The sequence below is a fragment of the Melospiza georgiana genome, chromosome 7 (assembly GCF_028018845.1).
Source record: "Melospiza georgiana isolate bMelGeo1 chromosome 7, bMelGeo1.pri, whole genome shotgun sequence".
Lineage (NCBI taxonomy): Eukaryota > Metazoa > Chordata > Aves > Passeriformes > Passerellidae > Melospiza > Melospiza georgiana.
In genome coordinates, this window is record NC_080436.1 from 9,065,399 (window position 1) to 9,076,122 (window position 10,724).

At 39.6% G+C, this 10,724-nt stretch overlaps 1 long non-coding RNA gene across 1 annotated transcript; it reads left to right on the forward strand.

Annotated features, from left to right (window-relative positions):
* The first annotated feature begins 4,451 nt into the window (after window positions 1-4,451).
* LOC131085676 (uncharacterized) lies at window positions 4,452-9,586 on the forward strand. Its single transcript, XR_009114670.1, has 3 exons — window positions 4,452-6,309; window positions 8,013-8,128; window positions 9,087-9,586. It is a non-coding gene; the product is annotated as an uncharacterized LOC131085676 (long non-coding RNA).
* Window positions 9,587-10,724: the final 1,138 nt, after the last annotated feature.

Here is a 10,724-nt window from a genome sequence, read left to right on the forward strand (position 1 = left end):
AAGTGGTTCATGCACAGATAGAGAAAGGTGATAAGTAAGAAAGGTAGGTAAAGGACAATAAAATACTGTACATTTGAGTGAACTTTGAATTTGTAATACTGTACAAGCTTTTGTGTTGCTTAATATTCATCAGCCTGAAAATTTTGCTTCTAGACCTGTTGCAGTATTCATCCTCTCTGCTATCTAACAGGGATGGCAAAATCAAAAATCAATGTGTGTCTTAATACTGTGCTACTGACATGCTCAGACTTGCTTTGATATCCCTGCTTTGGAAATAAAAAATCCAAGAACAGGGAAAAAAAAAAACACATGGACATTTTCAAAGAAAGCTCTTTTTACTGATAAGCTGAAGTAAGTCAAGTTGTTTAATTTATCAAGATGACAGCTGAGAGGGGATTTGATTGCTGTTATGTGAATAGTTTTTTGTTAGCTAAAAGGGGGAATGCTGAAAGGTCCTGTAATTTTTCAGGGAAGAGCATGACACATTCTGATTTATGGACAAATTCTAATGACATACCCTGCTGAAATCTATAATCTTTCAAAAGTGATGAAATGAGCAGAGCAGTCCAAAGAGACAAAAGGTAAGTTTAATGTTCCTCTATCTTATCATATCTAACTTCTGGAAACAATGCAGGAGGATATGGAAAGTGAAAATACGTGCAATAGAGGGTTAAATTCTTTATTTAAATTCTTTATTACTATTTGATATATTTCACTGAGGATTATTCACCTTTTAAAAAGTGAAAATGAACACATAAGCTTGGGTTTCTGGGCTAGAAGTGTTTCTTATATTATCTGAAATTTGTACTAAGCTTGATATGATCTCGAAGTGAAAAAAAAAAATTAAAAACCCAAAGTTATTGCATTTGAATTTCTTGTTTCTTCCTGCTCTGTTCCAGTCAGTTCTGGTGGCATTTGAAGTGTCACACTATTTGTGTGTGAATGCAGAAGAATCTCAGTATTGGAGAACTGTCTAAAGCTCATCCCAGATCTCTCAAATTTGGCTTCTATGCAGAGAGATCTTCTGTGCAGACATCTTCAGGCACAGAGAGAGTGTGAAAAACTACAGAATATCTTTTTATAGCTTCAAAATGAAAAATGTAAAGATAAAGCTTGGTAATTCATTCAAACTTTAGAAAGTCATGAATATGCTTACATTTAGGTCATTCTTTACATATGTGGAAACCTCTTAGAAGGAAAGCCTTTTTATACATTCTGTTTGAGGCAAAAGTAAATTGCTGATAACTGTTAAAATTCCATTAAAAAAATCCTTAAACCAGTTCATACTATGGTTATCCTGGTTTGCTTCCTAGAAGGAACTTTCTTAGTTGTCTTGTGCAAATTCTTTCAGAGCAGATCTCCTTGGATATTTTTGGAACCAAACTGTGTGGTATGATGGACAAATGCCCACAATTTTGCAAAGTTGTTTGTTTTTTATATTTTTTTTGTTCAGAATTTTGTGTGAAATGATCTCTGGTAGCTGAACTCATTCACAGACACTTGATTGAGCAGAAAAGTGGAAGATAACAATTTCTTGTGCTCAGCAGTCCTAGCTGGAAGGGCCATTCCCAAAATTACCCACCCAAAAATCTGAGCTTGCATCTCCTAGGGCAGAAGGGAGCTCATGGTCATGGTCCCCAGTAAAGACCCAACTCTGTCCTGTGACAAGGGGCCAGGAGCCAACATGGGCTGAGAGTAGCAAGTCCCAGGGGCAGCTTGTATTTGTAATTTTCCAGGTTCAGAGTGGATCCTGGCACAGGATGCACTACACTCACGTGCAGCCACACAAGCTGCAGAGGAATTTGGCACAAATAACCTCCTGCAGCACATGGAACACAGCTCTGCTTGTCTGATGTAGAAGGATTTATAAGTGCATGTAAGCAAAAGCATTTTAACACCTTTTTTTATTTTTAAAGAAATAACTCAAGGACATTTTGCATGTTCAGATAATAATGATAAAAGAAAAGCTTGGATGAAACAAAATCTTGTAGTAATGCCTGTAAAACCTCCTGGCACTATCAGTTTTTGAAGTGTTTCACTCCAGTTTGCATTTATGCTAATGAGCACTTGAATATTTCAGTGGTTTTGTGTGTTTGCTTCAGCCTGACCCAATAGCATGCTTTTAAGATCTTATGCTCTGGGATAAAATCGTGCGTTTTGCCCACTCTTGGAGCAGATGCTCCTCATTCCTCACTTTGAAGAGTCCCTGGACCAAGCCTGCTTGCAGTGTTGTGTTATTTTCTGCCACAGATGATGGGCTGCTGCTGTTCCACGCATCTCTCAAATGGTCAGTGGGATGATGAGACAAACACCTGTTTGTTTGCAGTCTCTATAATCTGTACCACGCTTGCAGATGGTGCCCTGCACAGTTCTGTGAGGTATGTGCTAAATAGCCATGAATGACTTGGAAGCAGTGCTGGAAAAAAATATTGACATTAAAACTTTCAGCACTTCCACTCCCATCAGATTTTTAAACCTGGCTGAGCACAGAAAGGGGAGGATCTCGAGATTGCAAATGTTCTGGGGCTGCTAACATGCCATTTTTCAGCTTTGAGAGAAGTCTTGTGTAATACAGAAATGAAGAGGTTTACCCAGCAGAAAATAAGTGTTGCCACTTTATTGTTTTTGGCAGGAGATGGTGGTTCATCATTTGGACACATCAGGTACTTTCCTTGTGACTGTCATATAATTTAAAATGACAGTGCTTCAAATGGTGACAAAATGACAAAGCACTGATCTGTGGTGGAAGTCTAGCATGGAGAGAGAGCTGCAGCCAGGCAAAATTATTTTGAAAGGGAGTTGGAAAAGCACTTTGCTTTGGGTTTCTTTATTTGCTGGGCTTTGCCTTTGCTGATTCACTAGCAGGGACCCAGGAGCTGTGAACCTTGGCATGAATGTCCCAAGTTTGTGGGGTATTGTGTCCATGGCTCTCTCTGTGCTCCAACATTTGAGAACTTGTTTATACAACATTGTTCATCCCTGTGAAAAACTGCTGAAATCAAACCTGGTGCATTGCTGTGGTTGGAGTGCTTATATCCAACCACTTTGTAAAGAAAGAAATTCAGGGTTAAAACTCACTTGCTGGCTTGAATTGTCACAGTTACTTTTGAGATTCTTATGTAGCAGAGAATTTGCATTTTGGAGATATATGTTCAGCTGAATTTCCACAGCCTTAGAAATTCCTGTGAGTGCACAAGTTGCCCTGGGACAAACACTGTGAGCTGGTCAGTGTCAATAGCTGATGGCAGGAAAGTATCCGTGTGTGTCAAAATTCACTACTGCCTTCAGAGATCCATAATCCTACAGACTTTTTTTTTTTTCTTAGGGAATTGAGTGCATCTTAGAGGTGATAGTGAAGATAGATTTCTTTTTTTCCTACCAAAAAAAAAAGTAAAAAAATAGTGTATGTTATAAATATAGTGATTATATGAAGTCCAGTAAAAGTCCATCCTAACTGAAGCACATTCCTTTCAGCAAGGACTGAAGTTGAATGGATGCCTTGTGAAGGCTGACCTAGAGCAGAGGCCAGACAGAGCTAAAGAATAAAGCAGGGATTTATTAAAAGGCCTCAATGGATGCACCTTGGGCAGCACAAGAGCCCAGCCAGGGCTACACCCAAGATGAACCAAAATGGTCACAAAATGAACAACTGGTCATGGGGTCTCTCACTTTTATAAGTTCTGCTCCATTTGCATATTGGAGTTAATTGTCCAACTACAGCTTTAGGTTATGAAGTCCCGTCCTGCTTGTTTTCCTCTGTTCATTCTGCTGTTGTTTATGCTCTTAGGCCTGAGATTTGGATCATTTTTCCTTGGTTCCAAGCTAGGAAAGGAATTGTTTTGTCTCCCTACTCTGTGAATAGAGCTCACCATCCCCTAATATGAAGCTCAGAACTACACACTAAAGCAGCACAGAATCTGAAAAATATAAAAGCTAAAACCTGCGGCATCAAAATGAGATTCTTGAAGTGTACAAACATGTACCAGAGGAGTGTTAATGGATGACATTGCTATCTTAGAAACTGGAGCTGTTGCTAAAATGTAACACAGCTGTTTTAAACTGAAATTAATAGACAGACATAATGTACTATTTCATTTTTCTTAAGTCATTTTCACTGCTGTTCCCAGGAGAGGCTGTGGATGTGGGATTGATTTACAGTGAGGAGGATTTTCCTGCTCCTCATCCTCCCAATGGGTTTCCTCTAAAAGCATTCCTGCCCTCCTTCCCACCCCATGGCCCTGCTGGGCTGCAGGGGAGGCACACGTGGAGAGCTGAAGGAAGGTGTTCACACAAACCCCCCAGCTTTAACCCAGCCAAGGGAATTTTTTCTGTGCTGCCCCTGTTACTCAGTGTAGAAAGCACTAATACTGACGTTCCTTTTCCCTGGTCATTCAGGAGATGTGAATTGCCTGGCTGACTGGATGGTCTGTGCTTGTGGTTTGCAGGTTGGAACAATTCAGTGCCTGTAACCAACTCTAAAATGCCACCAATTGAACAATATCATGACTGGAGCTACCCAGTGTCCTTCAGATCAACAAGTGGCTCTGTAAGTACTGCTGTCCTGGTGGGAATTCTGAAAGGCAAAGCCAGCTCCTGTGGATGGTGGGAGCTTGGTCAGCAAATGACATGGTGGTAAAGAAAAAGCTTTTGTGCTTAGGAATTGTTCTATGGCTGTGTTCAGTTTGAACTTCTCTCGTGTTTTTTGTGATTTATATATATATTTCTAAACAAAGATAAACTGTCAGCCCTCCTAAAAGGGCTCATACATGCCCCTTTGGAACAAAGCATTAAATCCCCAATCCATCTGTGCTGCAGGAGACTCAGATTTGCCAAGTACTGCTTCAAAACTCAGGCTGGTGTCACTGGTCAGTGATGCACTTTAGAGATGTAAAATTTCTTGCTTCTACCTTGCATCCTGTGGTTTTAATCTTCTGTGGAGCTGTGCTGAACAGAGCAGCTGGCCTGTAATTGGGGGAGATTGCTGCAGCCATTTATCTCTGTGGGTGTTACTCCTGTTCTCAGCATTATTGCAGTTAAAATGGTTATCATTTTCATCCATAGTGTCTTCCTAAGACAAAAATAAGCATGTGCCACTTACCTTTTAAGTGTTATTGAATCATTTTTGAATCATTCCAGTATAGAATGACTTACTTTTTTTTAATCTTTTTTTTTTTTTCCTGCTGATCCGTGACCATAGCCCAGGAGCAGTTGTGCATTGTTATCACTCTCACGCTATTTAGCAGAAAGAAAGGCCTAAATAAGCTTAAAAGTTTCTGATGACCGTGAGTGGAGTGTCAAAATCCTTTAACAATCCAAAAAAATTTCAAGTTATTTTATAACCGTGCATCTAAATTCTACAGGTTATTCAGCTCTTGTTACACTGCCTGCTTTTCATGCCATGTTACTGTTTTCTTCTAACTCTGAATGGCCCTGGGCAGGGGCCCCTTTTGTTGAGTCAGTCATTTCCTAACTCACAAAATTGGGAAGCCATAGGGGATGGTCAGAGTTCAGGTGAGTTTTGGCAGAGGGCTTGTACAAACAGATTAGGGCATGAAAAATCTGATTTCAATCATTATCTTTAGAAAACATTTCTAGTGGGACCTTATATGGTCCAATAATCAGTCTGGGTGTGATCTGCATCCTGCCAAGGCTAATAAGGGTGTTTCTTTTGACTTTGGTGAACTTTAGCATCCTCATCCCTTAAGTGGGGCCATTGCTGTCTTGTTTCTCTTCTCTTTCTAACAAACTGGCAATGCCTAATGTACATTTAGGAAAATCAAAACACTTGTGGCTGTGGCAGCACACAAGTAATGCTATTAATGCAGGAAGAGAAACCTTCTGAAGGTCAAGTTACCACACATCCAAACTCCAGAAAGCATTTGTCATGCCCTGGGAATTGAGCTGAAATCTGACCCATCTTGGAGAAGAAACCACCACAGAAAGAACACATTAGGATATCTCTCACTGACATTCCCTGTGGAGCTGATTTCCTGGAAGCAGCATTAGGTATGGTGTGGGTAATGGTGTTCTGGGAGGAGGTTTGTGCTTGAAAAGCAGCAGGGAAGAGCAGGAGATGCAGCAGAGCTCACAGAGGGAGGGAGGGCAGCTCAGGGGAAAGCTGGACCCCTCTTCAGGTGTGTCCTCATAAATGTCAGCACGTGGACCTCATTCTGAAAGATTTAATGCCTCTGCTTTACATTGTAATCTACAAATAATATCAGCTCCATGAAGACTTTAAAATAGGAAGGAAGAGGATGAATAATCCTGATGTTGCTCCCATGTTAGAGCTCCTTGTACTGCAAACTCCACGTAAGTAAAAAATGAGAACATTTGACTGTTTCATAAAGCAAAGCATGTTTGATAGTGCCATATCATAAAACCCTTATCTTTTGGACAGCTGAGCATGGTAGTTGTAAAAGTGCCTGATTTATGCTAGGAATTCTCTGTGTTCATAACTTGTAATTGCTTTTATTACTTGTAACTCAAGGCAGGTGTGCATAGAAAGAAATCAGCAATTTCTCCTCTGGCCACATGATTTCATGTAACCCAGCCAAGCCCCTGTGCACACAGAAAGAAAGCAAAGCCCCAGGATGAAAGCTCTGCCTGGGATTACCTGGAATTAAATGGTGAACACAAAAAGGGGATTAATAAGAAAATAGCTGAGGGCTAGCACAGGTCTTGTCCCCTGAATAGAGTCTAAGACACAGCCTTATACCCTGGTGGGTCTGTTCTGTGCCTCTTTAGCCATTTCTGTTGTAATGGTTTGTGCTAATGTGGGCTGGAACAAATGTAATGGATGTAGGGGGTAGGGAAAAAAGCCCCTTCTGTTCTAATGTTCAGTTTAAAGTGATTTTCAGACAAAAAGAAAGCTGAATATATAGTGCACAATACAGTTCTAGCTAAGGTAAGGAGCTGGCTTGGAAGAGAAGGTGGTTGAGACTGAAAGCAAACACAGCACAAGAGAAATGTGAAGGGCTGTCTTATAAACTGTGTATTTCTCCTGCTCTGTCACTTTATTCATTATTCTCTGTCTTTAAGGTAAATATACATACAGCATGGATATTTTTTTCCATTTTTCTTTTGCCATTTGTATACTTTATTCAAACCATTTCTTTTCAATAGTGTTTTGCCTTTCTTTCCATGGCAACAAAGAGCCAAGGCTCCTTTGCTAAAGCAATGCAGTCCTTCACACAACACCCTCTCTGTGCTGAGGTGGGGACAAACCCACACCTGGGGTTAGGACTGCTGACATCCCTGACCAATATTGATGATAATGAGGCAGTTCCTAGCAAGGCATCATTGATAGGATGGTGTCACCCACAGCAAGTGATGCTCTTAAGTTTTATTACACTAAGTCAACCTTAAAATTTTCAAATCATTTACAGCTTTATCACACTTTTTCAGGAGTTGTTATTGCTCAGCCATTCCTCCTTTTCATCCTCTCACCTTCTCAGATGAGAAAAGATCTTTGATGCTTCCATTTTCTCACTCTGTGAATGGATCAAAGAGCCCAAAATGCACAGGGCTTTGAAACAGGAGAGCCCAGGAAGAGAGAGATTACACTCAGATAGAACACACTGGTCTGGTTCTCTAGTTGATATTTGTGAGCATGAAAGCATTAGGGACAAGTAACAAGGGCATTTTTAGATAAAATAATAAAAGTAATAATGAAAAAGTTAATTTTGTACTAAATACCACTGTAATATTATGTCTTGCAGTGAATTTCTAACTATTGTGAAGTGCTAATCAGTTTTCTTTCCTGCAAAAGGATCCATAGTCTAAGGAGACTCTTGAGTGGCAGCCTAGGTATGAGAAATGTTATTTGAATTAGGCATTCTTATCCATGTTTATAGTACTTTCCAGAGGCTCTCTCTCACTTTTAGGCCTTCTTCACAAAAGCACATTCAATATAAATGTTACTGCTGCCAGCTTGTATGCCTGAAAGGTCAATTCTTCTTTTTGTTCTAACTTTATCAGTTTCTTTAATAAAAGATATTAACTCTCTTCACAAGGCTGTCTCACAGAGAGAAGAAAAATATCCCCAGCTCCAAAGAAAATATCACTTCTATTTAATGATTAAAACAAATCAGTGTGAGAGAAGACATAAGGCAGCTACTAGAAAATTCTGGTGAGTAGCAGGCTATAAAAACTTCACTTTTCTGGCAAACCTGAAAGTTTTTGTTTTGGTTTCTTAGTAAAATTGAGCACAATAGAGCAAGAAATGTTTTAAGGCCAGGGCTCATACATTAAGAAAAAAATCCTCTCTGGGAGAGGAGACCAACCCCAAACTCACATCTTCCACTGCTGGAAAGGACTTTGAGAGCAAAGTCACCTTTGCTGAGGTGACCCTGGGGAGGCAGCACTGGATTCACCAGGGGAAACTGATGGGAGGGCACTGCCTAAGGCCTCAAAATGAGCACACATCAAAATCATAGGAGATTATTACCAATAAGATCATTCTAATACTAGCGATTTAACATGATTAACAAAAAACTACAGTAATTGCATTTACATAAAATATAACCACTGTGGTATTAAAATAGTGATTTTTTTCTAAGAAATATGTAAGTAGTTATTACTAATTAATAGTAACAAACCAAAACCATTGCAATTCCATAAAATGTAACAGTAATTAATAGTAACAAATTCAATTACATTTCTATAAAATGTAACAGCTATGATAGTACCATAATAATTAAGACTGTATAGTAGCAACAAACAAAAATTATTACATTTTTATTAAATGTTGCAGTAATTAATAATAATTAATAGCAACACACAGAGACCATTACATTTCTATAAAATCTGATGGTGATTAATAGTAACTGTCATTACATTTCTATAGATATAATTGTACAATGTTTAATCATTATGGTTCTAAAAAAAATATTTTCAAGAGAAGGTATTAAAAATATATAATATTTTTAAGAGCCTTTTTAAAAATATATACTATTTTTAAGAGTAATGCTAATAAGATGTTAGCCTAGTGCAGGTAACCAGACCTGTGGTGTTTATACCTAGTAGAACACAAGTTTTTGTTCTGAATTTCCCAGTTCCAATTCTGAGCGATTGCATTTTTGTTCCAGGTTCAGTATTGAAATTCCACCCCCTCTGGCTGGGAATATGAGAGAAGTTATCCCTGTGTGACAGGGAAGAGCCAAGCCTGTGCAGGCTTCATCAGCACAGTGTGCTCTGCATGGTCACTGCTTGATTATTCAAAGGTGTTTGTGGAAAATAAGTCTAAAGTTCAGCTTTGGGGGCTGATCATTCTTTCTGCGCCATTTAAGCACATCATCTCATTTCTAAGTGGTGCTGATTACAACAATTCACGGGCAAGCACAGTCATTTTGTGAATGGAAGGGTGAGAGAAGTGTGACCCTGTCACAAAGCAAAGCCCACGCTGCAGTGAGCGCTGCTAACAGGGACTAAAGGCTTGGGGGGAGCCTGGTTCCATGTGTGATTAAATGCAGCTCGTTGGTATAATGCCTTCACATTTAAACAGCTTAATTTTTAAATCACCAGATAATTGTGTAATTGTGGTATTTCTGTTGCCTGTGATGAATCAGGGTCTCCTGTCTAATGGTTCTGTGGAAATAAAATTGCCTGAAAGCAGCCTCTGTTGTGTGTTGTCAGTGTGGGGCAGGTAGATGATGTTTGACTTGACAAATGCACCTACAGCCACCAGGGCCACTTCACTCCTCATTCCAGGAAGGACATCAGCATGACTTCCTCCATGTGCCAGCCAGCTGCTTCTGATTTCTCCTTGTAGCAGTTATTTTTCAGGGTTTTGCAGCTGGGAAGCTGCACCATTGCTGTCAAAGGAAGGTCAATCCATTACAGACAGACCTGCTGGACTCGCCTGAAAAATATATACCCAAAGTATTTTGAATAAACAAGTGAGTCTCAGTGTTCTTTTGTGTCTTCGCATTTCACTGAAACACAAGCCATTTGCTAAATACATATAATTTGAGTTGAACTGGTATAAATGCCTGTCGAAGATAGGGATAACACCAAGGATGATAAGGAAAAAACAGCTAGATGTTGCCAATTAAATACAGCTGTAGATTTGGGAGAAACAGCTGGGTTTGTACAAGCAGTCTGTTTGTGCTTTGCTTCTTCATTTGGAATCCCCGGAGCCAAAAAACCCCACAAGTAATTATGGGCAACTTCAGGTCATCTTTAATTCTTTCACTTCACCCAAATGGGACTTGGCACACCATTTTCAAATGCAGCCACAGCCTACAGTGAAACTGCTCTGCCCCAGGCTATGGGCTCTGCTGAAGGCAAAGGAAAGAGGGGCAGAAAAATGAGTCCAGGCCAGCAGAAAGGTTTGCTGTGTCCCCTGTGCCTGCTCCCAGGGAGGGCTGTGTGCCTCACACACGGTGCGGGAAATGATTGGAGCCCAAAGATGCCACAAAGCCGTGGCCAGGAAGCTCCTGAGAATTTGACTCCAGCTTCTCATGAAGGGGGATTATTCCATTCTATTCTATTCTATTCTATTCTATTCTATTCTATTCTATTCTATTCTATTCTATTCTATTCTATTCTATTCTATTCTATTCTATTCTATTCTCCTGAATTTTTCTCCAGCTTTTCAGAATGCTGAAGAATTATTCTATTCTATTCTATTCTATTCTATTCTATTCTATTCTATTCTATTCTATTCTATTCTATTCTATTCTATTCTATTCTATTCTATTCTATTCTATTCTATTCTATTCTCC